The sequence below is a fragment of the Ursus maritimus genome, unplaced genomic scaffold (assembly GCF_017311325.1).
Source record: "Ursus maritimus isolate PB19 unplaced genomic scaffold, ASM1731132v1 scaffold_13, whole genome shotgun sequence".
Classification (NCBI taxonomy): domain Eukaryota; kingdom Metazoa; phylum Chordata; class Mammalia; order Carnivora; family Ursidae; genus Ursus; species Ursus maritimus.
The window spans coordinates 20,152,494-20,168,863 of NW_024423675.1; the positions used below are offsets into that span (position 1 = coordinate 20,152,494).

The 16,370-nt window shown below is 38.1% G+C and overlaps 1 protein-coding gene across 5 annotated transcripts in view; it reads left to right on the top strand.

The window, feature by feature from the left end:
- The first annotated feature begins 3,137 nt into the window (after positions 1-3,137).
- The window catches only part of CEP57L1 (centrosomal protein 57 like 1), a 75,942-nt gene continuing 62,709 nt past the window's right edge, over positions 3,138-16,370 (top strand). The window contains exons 1-2 of one of the 5 annotated variants that reach the window (XM_040627610.1): positions 3,138-3,259; positions 3,742-3,986. The gene's annotated coding sequence lies outside the window, so the exon portion shown is untranslated. The other 4 variants (XM_008706238.2, XM_040627611.1, XM_008706242.2 and 1 more) reach the window with 4 other exon arrangements.

Consider the following 16,370-nt stretch of genomic DNA (forward strand, 5'->3'; position numbering starts at 1 on the left):
TAAACATGCGATGATGGCACAATATAAGTAGAGTGCCTGTTATAATAGTAGCAGGAATTAAGTGCAATAGATGCAGAGATCCAAAAAGAGTATAAATCTATGGAAAACCTTCACAGTGGAGGAGACACTTGAATTTTTTTCCAGGATGAGTGAATCTTGAAATATATATCACATAGTCCATGTATTTCACTTAATGAAAAGGAGAGGAGCATTCATTTTATACTGGGGCACTTTACATCTCCTTTAATTCTCACAACAGTTCTATGTTATTATTCCCATTTCATAGATGTGGAAATCCAAACTCAGTGAGATCAAGTAACTTAACTTGTCCAAGGTTATGCAATACATAATAAAGGAGAATTTGAGCCCGGGTCTGTCTGACTCCAGTACCCATTTACTTACCAATAATATCACAGTCCTTTGACCCTGCACTCCCCAGAGCCTAATTACTTCTGTTTTCAATATAATTCTTAACTAAATTGGTTATCTGCTTTCCCATTTGAATATAAATAAGCAGCAAAATTAAAGATTCAGGAAGAGAACAAAGTGAAGTATACTGACAGTAGGGGAGGAACAGAAAAACTATTAAAAATTGAACACAAAAATTCAAAAAACATGGATCATGTAGTCCTATACACGCCACCCTCAGCTAAACAATAGTACTTGATGTGCATAATGATGACCCCATTATGGGAAAAAATGGTTGTTCTAGACACTACAGTCTAAGAAATAGAGAAATAACTTTTAAGGCTTAAAAGGGTAAACTTCAGGTTTCTAGAAAATTAATTCCTCTCTGATAACTCTGGATAAACGAATTGTAACAATTGTTCCCAAACTGTGAAAAGAAATATTCCAAGATCTTGAACAGAGTCTTCATTTTATGGACATGATTACTTTTCTGTTGCTTTAAACTAACCAAAATAGAAAAACTATTAATCCTAGCATTTGGGTATATATATATATATATATATATATATATATATATCTCCAAGTGAATTATAAGTTTTAAGAACTTCTCATAAATGACTTCAAACACATGGATTGAGTAATTCAGACTGACCAGCATAGTGTTACTAACCATTCTTAGGATCTAAAAACAACCTTTCTCTAAACAAAAACAAAAACAAACAGGCCCAAACAAAACCCTTCTAACAAATCTTCCAATAAAAGAGGAGAAATTGGTCATGTACAGAAGAGGATGAAAACTAACATTTTTAATCTGTTGCACTGAAAACTTAAGTAGTTGTGTATGTGAAAAAGAAAAATCAAAGAATTGAGGCAAACACAGAGAAAACTGACTAGTTTACTATGAGTCTTTCTACCATTAACTCAACCTGGGTTCAAATTTTCAATCTGAATATGTTAGCTCCTTTGTAACATAAGATTTTATTATTTTATGTAATTCATTTTTTTTAAAAAAAGAAAGGTTGCCTTTAGAGAAAAGACCCTGATTTTTTGTTTTAAGAACATGAGAAAATTGTTTCACCAATTATCCTGAACAAGTGAAGAAACATTTAATATCCTTTATCATTTGAGAGGCTTTTAAATGAGAAACATTCCTAACAACATGTAAAAATGAATACAAGAAAAAGCAAATCTTTACTTGCAATTAACTGTAACTTTCTCATATTTTCCCCAGAGGAATGAAGTTTCTGCTAAAACTCTCTAAAAAGACAATTCTTTACTTATATTTGAAAACTGCTTTTACTTTAGCTCATCTTGTACAATTTTGGCCCCAGATTCAATGTCTTACAAGCCACTCTAAATTTAAGATGTAGAATGAATTCGTAATGGGTTCACATAACCAGCTAGCAGCAAATACAAAGTGAGTAACTGCAATTAAAACTGCACTGTACTAGATGGACAGTTGTAATTATAATGTTTTCTTACCTGNNCGCTCTTCAAAATAAATTCACTTTTCTCTCTTACATCTTTAAAGGGACATCTCTTAGAAAGCATAAGCAGATGAGCAAGAAGTTTATTCAACCCATCCAAAGAAACAGCATTTGAAAGCCCGTCTGATGGCCGAAGAGGTGTCTCTTTCACCGAACGAAGATACTCGGTTTTTCTCAAAATGGTTTGCTTAATGTTTTCCAGTGCTGTCTCTCTAGTAGTTGAATCTCTACTGCACAGTCCATCCCATCTCACTTCATTCTCTCCTTCAGCCATGACAACTGGAGATTTTGTCTTTGCCGTCTTCAGTTACCCTTCAGCATGTCCCCAAAAGCAATTTGTATTTTTAAAACGAGAAATGTAAGAATAAAATCAGAGAAATCGAATCGTCATGAAAACACAAATGTCTGGGTGACATCTGGAACCAGAAGTGTCTTTATATTAATGGCTTTCAACCATCTACAAGACAGAACTCACCCTCTCCTACATGAAGGGGCAGTCTTCTTGTCAGAGACTAAAAAAAGTTGGAAAGTTGAAACCCGACAGCGCTGGCTTTGCTGGACAGGCAGTCTCGGGGAAGTGCTCTCCTCCTTCTCGCGGGGTCAGCGGATATCCTCACGTTGTGGAGCTGTCAAATCCGTGCTCTGCCCAAAAAGGCTGGTGAGAGTTGAATGCACTCCAGCCATTTGGGGTTTTTTGTCTGGACAGCCACCGTGTTCTCAGGAGCATTCCCGCCCCGCCCCTCCTCCGGCACCAGTCCCCGCCCTCTGCAGCTCCTCCCTACCGCTCGGCTGCCCGCTGGGAGCTGGTGGGGAAATCTAGCCAAACCCTTGCTCACTGGCTGCCGCGGCCGGACACCCAGTCGCTCCTTGGTTGCGGCAGCCTCTGGCAGACGCTGTCTCGACTGCAGCGTTGGAGGAAAGTGTCTCCGGCCCCGAAGATTCCGGATCCGCGAGCAGACGCCACTTCTTTTCCTATACCTGCGTCCTCGCCCACCGCCTACTAAACCTGACGGGCACAGGGCTGGGCCACAATCCCCGAAAGCTGGGCCGGGCCGCGGAGCTGACAGAGAAGCCAAGGCCCGAGGCGCAGAGCCCGCCCCTTCGCCCAGCCCCATCGGTGGGGCTCGGCCCAGAGGGCGGGAGCAGGGAGGGGAGATGGGGTCCTCACCCCCCAGCCCCTCCCCTTTCTCCGCCCGGCATAATCCAGGAGCCGCCCCTGCCCCAGCGCCCTCTTCCCCGCCCAAGTAGACGCGACCCGCGGAGGCAAAGCCATTGGAAAAAGCCCCGCCCTCCGGCCGGCTACCTCCAGACCCCAAGTCCGCGATCGGCCGCCAACTGCAGCCGGCTGCTACGCATGCGTGATGGTGAGCAGGGCGCATGCGCCTAAGGAGCATTTTTGCGTCGGGGGCGTTTTTCGTCCCCTGCAGTTTGGATTCTCCCAGCTGGAGAAGAGGAAATAAAAGTAAGGAGTTGAAGGACACTGAAACTATTACAGACAAGACAAGCACGGCAAAGAAAGAGGGCGTAAACACACACCTGGAAGAAACTGAATCCAAATTTAAGATTAGCCCGAAGATAATGACAGTGTCTTTATTACGCCAAATCCGAGATTTAAGAAGGCCAGGCGTCCTCGCAATGACTTCTGGGAAATGTAGTTTTGATGTACCGGCGCGTTCTGTTGGCGATAGAAACTACAGTCCCCAGGAGCCACTGCGACGTTGCCTGTAGCACGCTTCGAGCCAACGGTTAGCGCGGAAGGAGGTTGATAGCGTCGAATTGGTGAGCGCTGAAGGTTTGGCTGCCAATTTTTCTTTGACAAGATTTTTTCCTTCTTCCATTTCCTCAGGGATTTTGGAGACCAAGCTATCTAGAGCTGTCCTCATTAGTCCAGGGATAATGTCCAGTGATCTGCGTGGGAAGTAGTAGTGCGGATGCCGCAGGCCCAGGGCGCATTAAGGCGCGAGGAATGATTGCGATCCCAAGGGTCTTGGGAGCAGCCAAAGGCCGGGCAAGAGGGATGCTGTGGAAACCGGTGCATCTTGTTGCGGTCTCTGCTTCTGCTTTCAGGTGGACTCGCGCGCGCGAAATTAGGTATCCCTGTGCAATTGCACTTTTGTTTGCCTTTGCAGAGGGGTGTTCTGTGTTTTATGCGCTCAAATGAAATCCCACTCAGGGTTCTGAAAGAGAGTTGTTAAATACATTTTGTATCAGACTAAGGGGAAAAGAATACCCGGTATTCCTAGATATGAATGTTTGCAGGCTTTAAGGATACTATATGAAAAGGGACCTATAAAAATCTCCAAAATTTGGTATATTTAGAAGATTCGGTTGGTTTAAAAATTAAAAAGTCATTTCTCTTGAGAAAAGTCAAGGTGTGAAAGGCAGTCAGTGGACCGAGAACCAAATTAGATTTTAATTCTTTACATTGTGAAGTAGATGCGTTTCTAAAAATTGAGTCATGGGGCACCTGGGTGGCTCAGAAGAGCATGCAACGCTGATCTCTGGGTGGTGAGTTCCAGCCCCATGTGGGGTGTAGAGATTACTTAAATAAAAAGTTTTAAAAATAAAATAAATTAAAAAGATAAAAATTTAGCCTTGCGAGGTACTGAGTATACAACAGTGAAAAAGACACAGACCCATCTAGTTATACATTCTAATGGTTAAACACACAATTACAGTGCAATATGATATCTGGCTGTCTGGAATGGCTAGAAAGAAGATCACTAGCTTAATCTTGGAAAGTCAGGGAAATCTTCATCCCAAAGAGGGCTAAAAGAACAGCATAAGGTGAGGCCCAGAAGTGAGAGTGGTATGGAACTTTGAGGAAACTTCAGTAAGCCAAATCACCTATATTTTGGGAGGGATAACTTTGTGTATGGATGTACTTTGAAGCTGCAAAGAGACAAGTACTGTGAATTTTCCAGATAGTTTCTGAAAGTGACCTGTCCTTGAACAGATTTAGTTTCGATGAGTTGGTCTAATTTGGAAAACCTTGCTATATTGTATGCTACTGGTTTAAAACAGAATTTTTTTAAAATGTGAACTTCTTATGAGGATGATATCAAAAAATAAAAAAGACATTCCTTTTTTGTCCATTTTTGGGCTCATTCTCCTTTGTCCAACGCACAAAGGGTAGGGGAGTTTCTTAAATCTAGGTCCCCTTTTTACTCCATAGTTGAATATGATCCCCTCCATATCCATGGTTTTGCTACCACCTATGACTTTTAAATGTATAGCTCTATCCGCCTTTACCTTTTCAGCTGTCATATATCCATTTCCTTGATATTTCTTTTTTGATATCTCTAAAGCACCTCAAGTTCAACATGCCTAAAACCAAATGCATGGTTATCTGTAATGAGTCTGATTCTTTTCCAGTGTTCCCTATTTCATTTAATGGTCCTTCCATCCACTCGTGAAAATTTGAAAACTACGCATTATTGATTTCTTCCTGTCCTTCATACCTCTATATGAAGGCCTCTATATACCCAGTTATTACCAAGTCCTATCAATCTCATCTCCCAAATATCCTCCAAATCCATCCTTTTCCCACCGTCTGCACAAGCACAGTCTTTTCCAAACTGCCATAATCTGTTGCCAAGACTGTCGCAATAGGGATTATTCACTGGCATTTCTCCTTTAGTTCTCCACACTGGAGCCATAATGATCTTTTTGAAATGCAAATCTGACCAGATTTTTCTCTTAAAATCATTCATTGCTGTCTCCCTATTCTTAAGGCAAAACTTCTTTGTAATGCCTAATATCATTTTGTCCCTTCCCACCTCTCCAACCTCACTTAGTATACCTATCACTCTCCACCTATCTCTGCTTCAGCCATACAGATCTTTCTTCAGTCACTGGTTCTCATATTCCCTTCATCCATTTATACACTCAACAAATATCTGTTGAGTATCTACTATGTAATGGGACAATCACATATGTCATTGAGCACAATATACATTGACACTTGAACAACATGGGTTTGAACTGCAGAGGTTCAGTTACATGTGCATTTTTTTGATAAATATAGGACAGTAGTGTAAATCTCTTTTCCTTATGGCTTTCATAATAACATCTTCTTTTCTCTAGCTTACTTTATTTTAAGAATACAGTATATAGGATGAATACAGAATGTGTGTTAATCAGTCATTTATGTTATCCATAAGGCTTCTGGTCAACAATAGGCTTTTAGTAGTTAAGTTGGGGGGGCATCAAAAGTTATATGGATTAAAAGTTGTGGGATTTTTTTACTTCCTGGTGGGAGTTGGCACTCCTAACCCCCATGTTGTTCAAAGGTCAACTGTACAAAAGTCCCTAGATGCATAGAATTTGCATCTATTAAGGGGAGATAGATAATAAATATGTAATATATGTGGTAAACGAAGGCAAATGTGGTGGAGAAAAACAAGAGGCAACCAACAAGGGGACTAGGAAGTGCCAGATTGTGGGGGGCAAGTTCACTTTTAAATAAGGTGGTCAGAAAAGGGGACATTTGAAGGGATCCGAAGTAGGAGGAGGAATAAGCTGTGCAGATACTTTGAGGAAGAACATTCCTGTGAAGAGAACAGCCAATACAAAGGCCTGTGGGCAGGAGCAAAGAAATAGCAATGTAGCTGGAGCACAATGAATGCAGGGGAGGAGAATAGCATGAGGTCACAGAGAAAGGAGGTCACATAGATTATTGAAAGGACTTTGACTTTTTAATTGAAATAGGAAGCCATTGGAGGGCTTTGAGCAGATCAGTTGCATGATCTGACTTTTTAAAATGATTACTTCTTTGAAATTGTGTTGAGCATAGACCAGGGGAAAGCAAGTGTAGAAGCAGAAACACTAGTTAGGAAGCTAAAGTAATGCTCCAGGTGAGAGATGATAGTGGTAGCTTGGACCAGGGTGCTAACAGTGGAGGCAGTGGGAAGAGGCCCACAGTCTGGATCTATTAACGATCGTTTAGCCAACAAGTTTTACTCTCATGAGGCATGAGAGTATAGGAGTCAAAGATGACTCCAAAGTTTTTAGGCTAAACAACGAGAAGTAAGGAATTGCCATTTAATGTTGTGGGAAAGTTTCCAGATTTGGGTACGGAGATAAGGAAGTGGAAATTAAGAGTTTTGTTTGGCCATGTGAAGTTTGAGATGTCTCTGAGATGTTCAAGTAGAAGTGTGGAATTGGCAAGTTGGGTAAATGAGTATAGAGATGAGATGGAGGACCTGGCTGTAGATAGAATAATTGGATTTCATAGCAGTGTTTTAATAGCAGTTAAAGCTTGAGAATAGTTGGTATCACAAAAAGAGGCACTCTATAGAGTTTGGGTCACTCTGGAGTCATCTGCAAAGGGGACTGTGCAGGAGCAGCCAGTGAACACAGAGGAGAACCCACAGAGTGTGGTGTCCTAAAAGCCAAGTGAAAGTGGTTGAAGAGGAAGGAGTACTAAGTATGTGAAGTGCTGCTCTGGATCAAGTGAGATAAGGATTGATAACTGCCCACTATATTTAGTAATATGGAGGTCACTGAGAATGTTGAGAGCAGTTTTCTGGAGTAAAGAGTATAAAAGTCTTTAAGATAGAATGGGAGAAGAACTGGAGACAGTGAGACAGTGAGTGTAGATGCAGTACCTTTGTACTGTTTTCTTTGTCCAGACTTTTTTAGCCTGTCTTTGATTCCCCTTCCTATAGATCTGAGCTCAAATACCACTTTCTCAGTTTCCCTGATCTGATTAAATGTCCGTATTATAAATACACTCTAATTTTACCATAGCTCTCTACTTGCTAATAAGTTACAAATGTAGTTTTATAATGGTCTGTGATAATTTTATGAAAGTGTGCCTGCTTCTTTTTAAAAATTTATCTATTATTTGAGAGAGATGGAGTGCAAGGGGGCGGGGGAGGAGCAGAAGGAGAGAGAGAGAGAGAGAATCCCAAGCAGACTTCACACCCAGGGTGGAGCACAACGTGGGGCTTGATCTCATGACCCTGAGATCATGACCTGCACTGAAATCAAGAGTTGGATGCTTAACCAACTGAGCCACTCCGGTGCCCCAGTGTGTGTTTCCTTCTAAAGCTTAAGCACAGAAGAGCAGCAACTGTGCTGAATTTTGCTCATGATCTGCTGCTCTGGGTACTGTGCTTGGCATCTAGTATGAACTTAGTACATATTTGATGGATGAATGGAAGAAAAATGGAATGTCACAGAATTTTCAAAGGTATTGCATATTTACCTATTGTTAACAAAAACACAAGATAATTGGTAGCAAAACACAAGATAATTATTATAATGAAAACATTTTAGAAAATATGTCTTTTTTTTTAAAGATTTTATTTATATATTTGTGTGTGCACAAGTTGGGAAGAGGGGCAGACTCTCTGCTGAGCAGGGAGCCTGAGACACAGGGGCTTAACCGACTGAGCCACCCAGGTACCCCAAGGAGTAGCTGCTTTAAATGAAGAGTGCTTTAATCAAGGAAAAAGCTGACTGGCCGGGTCTCTACGAGGCCTTTATCATGAAATTCATTGATGAATTTACCATAAAGAAGCAGTACTCCTAAGTCTTGTGGGCTTAGAAACACAATCTTGCACAAGTGTACAAGATTTTGTGAGATGTGGAGATTGTGTACGTGTGTGTGTGTGCGTGTGTGTGAGTGACTGATGGATTTATCAGGATGCCAGTTTATTAGTATATTTTGAGATAGTTGCCAAGTAGATAGCGTATAGATTCTCTGACCAAGGAGTTTTCTCTGTAATAAAATTACATGAAAAATCTTCAGATTGCTTAGAAACTTGGATTCAGAACAAAGGAAGTTAGGTACATGTTGTGGTACTTAATAGCATTTAACTGTGAGAACCAACACAGTAGAGCTTTAATTACCTCCATTTCTTTTTCTCTGAGTTGGTTTTTTTCTTTTTCCATTCCCAACTCTTCTCTTTAATAAAAACATATGTTAAATATGTTAAAACATTTATTTTTTTTTTAAGATTTTGTCAGAGAGAGAGAGAGAGAGCACACAAGCAGGGGAGCAGCAGGCAGAGGGAGAAGCAGCTCCCCGCTGAGCAAGGAGCCAGATGCAGGACTCAGTCCCAGGACTCTGGGATCATGATCTGAGCCAATGGCAGACGCTCAACCGACTGAACCTCTCAGGCATCCCTGTTAAAACATTTATATTGTAGCCTAGTCTCTGACTCTGTAAGCTAATTTTGCATCTGCTTTAGTCCATTATATACTGATTTATAGTTCAGCTCTCAGAGAGTAATCTTATTTCCAAGTTTTCCTAGTCCCCACATTTCATACGGAAGTACATTGGTCTTAAGCTGAATAGCAAGGTCTAAGCTAGAGATATATATTTGGAAACTATAAGTCTATTGGAATATTTTGTTTTATTTTGCTTTTAAGCTACCATATCTAAGTGCTTACTGTGTTTTAGGCACTCTGTTGAATGCTTTGCATATAAATTATTTTATGCTTACATAGCTAAAAATGTAGAATTGACCCAAAACTTAACCACTATGTTAGCATTATACTATAACCATGGGAGTGAATACACTTGGCTGTGGAGAGAATGCAGACTCAGAAATCAGCCAGGGTAGTCTGAAACTAACTAGAAAAGAAGAAAATAACCAGGAAACCAGCAGATGGGTAACCAAGAGATTTGAAAATTTCAGAAGGAATGATTAGTCAGTATGCACAATGCTAACAGGTCTAGAAAGCTGAAGTTTCTAGATGGGTTGACAACTAGTAGCCCCTGTTGAAGTATGATATATGCATCTGGCATATATTCCCATATTAATATTGAATTACTATGCTGTGTTGAGATAAAGATTGATTGACTTGGGGTGGCCTATAGGGTAAAAACATGTTGCCCCCTGGGGATAGGAGAGTCTTTCCTAAAGGGCTGGCATTTCTCTTGTTCAGCTTATGCCAAAAGGTAGGTTCCAGCTCAGGAAGCTACAACTCCGATAAAAGGATTTAAGTAAGTGGGCACGGGTAAACTCTGCATCTCTCTGGGATTTCCTAGGTTTAGTCTTTAAGGAGGGGATATGGTAGGCATGGATTCTTGAGTGGTGGGTGTTAAAAGAGTGCTAACCAGTTGAAGATAGCTCAGTAACTAGGATAGAATGGGGCTTAAAAGCCCCAGAGAGAAAATCCTAACTTTGAAGATTTGCTACCTGGTTACCTTTTATTATCTGTGCTCTCTTTTATTATTCTCTAGCCTAAGTAAAGTCTTATTTAAATTTTATAACTTTATATTTACTGTATCAAAATATAGAAGGGAAGGAGTCGTATGATCATAGATCTAACTAGGAAAGAGCATTATAGGGGGAACAGCACCATTCTCCCTGTGAATGCCAGTGGGGAGGGACAGCACTAAAAAGATCTCCAAGGGGAAAGTGAATATTGAGGACAATAATTAGAACTCAATAAGTTGTCCTTCTGCATGTGGAGATTTTCCTTTCATCATCAACCTCAGAGGATCTGGATTTTATTTATTAAAGAAGACAACACAGTTTTTATATCAGAAATTCATCAGTGACCTTTTTCATTGCATTCACAGGGGACTGGAGGGGTGGAAGCCAGATATTTGCATTCATTTATTCAGTATTTATTGAAAACCTACTATGGACAACTCTGATTGGTGATAAATATACAGCAGTATACTTAACAAGCTTCTGTTCAGAATTGCCCTTAAGAAGCATATAATCTATGTGGAATATAGCTCACTCTTTGAAGAAACTTGGCTGAGCAGTGAGTCATAGAGATAGGGTAGTAGCTGAAGTTCTATATGAGAGATAATGAAGAAAGGATGGTGTTTAAGAGCTAGAATCAACAGAATTTAGTGACTATTTGGATATGAGAGATTAAAAAAAAAAGTCATGGGTTGACTACTATCCAGATGGTAAACACTAACTCCTTCCATTAATCAGAGTAGGGAATATACTGGAAATACCAGTCTTGGGACAGGAAGGTACGGAGTCCAGGTTTGGACATGTTAATCATCTTGTTTGAAGGACTTACAAGTCATGCAAGTTAACAGTACCTAGTACTGCTTTGGGACAACTTTTACATATGAAATCTTAACTGTTGTTGAGAGGTATAGCTATATATACAAATAGTGAGAAGAGCATGGACCTCAGAGTCCCAGAATCTTGGATTTGAATCCCAAGTCTGCGTTTTGCTGGGAGTATGAATTTGGACAATTTTTTAACCTCCCTAACTTTGCATGTCAGAGATGAGATAGTTTTAGTTTTCTTATGTGTACAAGGAGGATAATTACCTACTTTTCGATGATTGTTGTGTAAATTTAATGAGATAATGTATATAAAGGTTTTAGATTTGCATCTGGTATATATTGGTACTCAAGAAATGGTATTTTTAAAATAATCATCTTTTGGGGGGCCTGGGTGGTTCATCGGTTAAGCATCCCACTCTTGATTTCAGTTCAAGTCATGATCTCAGGGTCATGAGATCGAGCCCTGTATTGGACTCCACGCTGGGTATGGAGCTTGCTTAAGATTCTTTCTTTCCCTCTCCCTCTGCCCCTCTGTCCCCCACCCCCCACCACGCTTGCTCTCTCTCTCTCAAAATAAATAAATAAATAAAGTGATCATCTTTATGTAAAGTAATATTTGTCCTTCAGTTTGATTGAGATTAATGAAATGTTTATAAAGTGCTTTGTAGTTGAACTGAAGAGTGCTATTTTCCAATAATACTATTATTGCCAACATTTTTTAAGATTTTATAATGAGATCCTTGAATTATACCTCATTTTTCTCAAATTTACAATTTATTTTAATAATATTTTATGTTTTAAGCTTCTTGGGAAAAGTTATAAACAGTAAAAATATGGCAATTACTTTTCTTAGAAAATAGAATAAAATTATATTTCTGAACAAGGACTCCATGTCCAGCTTTATTCTAAAAATTACTAAAAACACCATATTTCATCAATAACATATCTATACGATGTGAAACTTCTAAAGATTGTATAGTTCAGGGAAATATAATTACCACTCACATAAACTTTTATTTAATATGATACAGTTTTACACTGTTTAATTTAGAGTTCTTAGTTTCATATTGTCTGCCTTATTTTTGATATAACAAATAAAGTAAACAGATGTTATTGAATTTAGAAGAACTGCTTTCAGTTGGTAAATTTTCATAAGTACATTCAGAAGATTGGGAAATAGGACTGTTCCATAGCTGAGAACAGATTGAGATGTTTTGCTAACTTTGGGGAGAAGCAGCATAGCAATTCCATGAGACCACTGACTTTGAAGTTAGGCATTTAAATTCTTACCTCTGCCATTTACCTTATACAGATTGCTAATCTTTCTAAAACCCCATTTTCTTTATAAAATACAGAACATGTTATTATCCATTTCTGATCTTTGAATATACCAAATTTAAGATCCTTACATATTCTGTTTTTTTCTACTCACAATGCTCTTACCTAAGATTTTCACATGACTGCCTTCCTCACTGTTTTAGACTCATCTCAAAATCCCTATCTTCAGAGAGGTTTTACCTGACCATTCTAGCTAAAGCAGACCACCTAGTATCCTTTCTAATCTTCATCACAGCAATTCATTTATCCACTTGAACATATTTATTTGTTTTATGCTTATTTTGTGTTCTTCTGTATGAAGGACCCTGTCTTGTTTACTACTATACTCTCAGTGCCTCAAACAGTGATTCACACATGGTAGATGCTCCTCGAATACTTGACCCATTGGCTGACTCTACCTCGCAGGCTTAAGAAGATTCCATAAAATAATGTGTGTAATGCGCTTAAGTGTTTGGCACCATTTCCTCTGTTTGTATATTTGTTTTCCTATGTCCTATCTAATTTAAAAACTTTTGAGACATATACTTAATACACATACACATATGTAAAATCTAATAGTTGTAATTGCTGTTATCAATAGTTAATATTCACAGTGTGTTTACTCTGTGCCTGTATTATGCCGGTGATTTATATGGATTTTCTTTCCAATAACTCTATGAAGTAGATATTATTATCCGCATTTTTACAGATAAGTAAGCTGAGGCCCAGAGAGTTTAAATAACTAGTCTCAAAACAAACTAGTAAATGGCAGGGCCGGAAGTGGAAACCTTGCCTGTCTGCCTCCTGACAAAACTCATGTTCTTAACTTCTTTACAGTCTATCCCTTGCCCCCAAAAAGGGCGGCATTCAGAAAAAAAGCAGTGGCTTTTTTCTCATGACAGAATTTTTTTTGTGGGAGGGGGTACCAACAATAGAGCTTAAATACCAAGTTAGAGCTCAAATGTTCATATTTCTGCCTTCCCCAAAGAAAGGCTTTCTGCCTTCTTGAGGTCCCATCTCAGTGGCCCCTGTTGTTTAGCCTTTTATTTACACTTGTATCTAAAATGAAAGAATCAAAACTTAAGCTGAATTCTTTATTCTTTGTACCCTTACTGTGTTTGATGTCTCACACTGTCAGAAAGCCTCAAGGTCTAACTTTTAATGGTAGCCCAACTCAAGTATTAACAGGGCTGAATTAAATAAACGACTTCCAACATCCATCACAGCCCTCTTTTAGACCTTTATTCATAATAACAGATTATAGCTGTGGCTCTTAATTTTCTGTGTAACTTTGGGCAAGTCTCTTGATCTTTCTGGGCCTTGGAGTCTTCATCTGTGAAATGAGGGCAGTTGGAGTAGATTTTTTTTTTTTTTTTAACTAAAGCCCATAATTTGCATTAGGGTTCACTCTCGTGTTGTGCATTCTTTGGGTTTTGACAAATGCATAATGTCATGTACCCACCATTGCAGGATCATGTAGAATAGTTTCATACCCCTGAAAATTTCCCGTGTTCCATCTGTTTATGCCATCTTCCTTCTCCCGGAACCCCTGGCAACCACTGATCTTTTTACTGTCCTATAGTTTTGCCTTCTCCAGAATGTTGTATGTTGGAATTATATAGTATGTAATCTTTTCATACTGGCTTCTTTTACTTAGCAATATGTGTTTAAGTTTCCTCCATGTGTTTCATGGCTTGGTAACTCATTTCTCTTTATCACTGAATAATATTTCATTGTATGGATATACCACAGTTTGATTATCTATTCACCTTTTGAAGGACATCTTGATTGCTTCCAGTTTTTGGCAGTTATGAATAAAGCTGCTATAAAATACATTTATATTCAGGTTTTTTGTGGACATAAATTTTCAACTCATTTGAATAAATAACTAGTAGCGTGCTTGCTAGGTTGTATGGTAATCTTACATGTAGCTTTGTAATAAATTCCCAACTGTCTTCCAAAGTAGCCATACTATTTTGCATTTCCATCAGCAATGAATTCCTGTTCCTGTTGCTCCACATCCTCACCAGCTTTGGTGTTGTCCGTATTTTGGATTTTAGCCATTCTTGTAGGTAAACAATGATATCTTACTTTGATTTGTGATTTCCTAATACAGTATTGATCATTTTTTCATATGCTGTTTTTATCTTCTTTTGGGAGGCATCTCTTCACATCTTTTGCCCATTTTAAAGTTGCGTGGTTCATTTTCTTATTGTTGAGTTTTAAGAGTTGTTTGTATATTTTAGACACAAGTTCTTTATCAGATACGTGTTTTGCAAATATTTCCCTGTCTGTGGCTTGTCTTTTCATTCTCTTGACAGTGTCTTTGCAAAGTACTTTTAAATTTTTATGAAGGCATACTTGTCAGTTTTTCTTTCATGGATTGTGCTTTTTGGTGTTGTATGTGAAAAGTCATTGTTGAAACCAAGGTCACCCAGATTTTCTCCTATGTTATCTTCTAGATATTTTACTGTTTTGTGTTTTACATATAGGTTTATGATCCATTTTGAGTTAATTTTTTGTGAAAGGTATAATGTCTGTGCCTAGATATACTTTATATTTTCATTAAGTTTCTGCTGGCTCTGAAATTATTAATTATTTTGATCAATAATATCAAAAGGTTACACTGTTATTTGTCTACATTGCCATTTCTTGCTACTTTTCTTCCTGGTGATACAGGTTTGCAAAAACCCATCTTTGGTTTCTCCCCAACAGTTTCATCTTTCTATACCATGAAAACTGAAGCCCTCTGAACCTTAAGTATCTCCTTATGTGATGACTGACTTCAATGTAAATTTTTAAAGGAAATTATCTTATCTACTCTTTAGTAACACAAGCAATTTTATCTCCAAATTCTTACTTGGTGTTTCTTTTCTTTCTTTTTCTTTTTTAAGTAATAGATGAAAATGGAATTTTACTATTTTATATTAGAGTAAGATTATTGCATTGCACGTTATGATTTTAGAGGTAGCCTGCCATGAGGGATTGGTGATAAAATTGTTGACCTTCTTAACCTGCATTTACAGTGATCACATCAAACATAAGAAGTAGGGATTAGTTCTCATTGTGTTATCATCCATGTGACTTGAGTTGCATATTTAATCAGAAGCCCATCATGAGGGGTGCCTGGATGGTTCAGCCAGTTAAGCATCTGACTTCCACTTAGGTCATGATCTTGGGGTACTGAGATCTAGCCCCACATGAACTCCCCACTCCATGGGAAGTCTGCTTGTCCCTCTCCCACTCCTTCTGCTCATGCTCTTTCTTTCTTTCTTTCAAATAAAGAAGTAAAATCTTAAAAAAAAAAAACAACCCACAATATTATGAATTCATGTAAAATGTATACTATAACCTAGGAGATTAATAACATTTCTTAAATTTTCTGTTCATTACCTCTTACTGATTTATATTTGTAAAAGGCTATAAAGGTAATTAAATTAGATACTAATTTGTGATTGCTGTTGTGCATTACTATCACAAAATCACTCCCATTTCATGGAACAAAAGAAAAGATAAGGAAATAGAGGGATGGAGAAGGAGAGTCTCAGCAGTGAAAGGGCTTTTTTTCTTTTTCAGAAATTAATTTTGTAATTGAAAGAGAAATATATATTCCTTATGAATCTTTAGATAATAAGTAAAGGAAGGCCTATGGTTACTTTCTCAGATGATTTATTCAAAGACTTTTTTCTTTTTTTATTGATGTATAATTGACATATAACATTATATTAGTTTCAGGTGTACAATATAATGATTTGATAGTTGTATGTGTTATGAAATGATCATCACAATAAGTCTAGTTAACATGTCACCATACATAGTTATCAGTTTTTTTTCTGTAATGAAAACTTTAAATATTCAAGTTTTGCCTCCCAAGTGCTTAACTTGGTTTTTTTTAATTTTGGTTTGTTGGAAAATAGCTCATCAACCAAGTGTTATGTATATACCTTGGGTGTGTATATGTAAGTGTGTGTGTTGCCCAGATGAATCATAGAGACTTTTCAATTTGAATCTTTAGATTTTATTTTTAAGATGTCCCTAACAATATAGATTTGAATTCTATTTTTTTCAGCCTTTAAAAAGGCTATTTTCTGAAATACTGTCATATATACTGTTCTCAGAATACAGTTTTTCTCTTTTCTGTGTGTGTTACTTTCTTTCTTCAA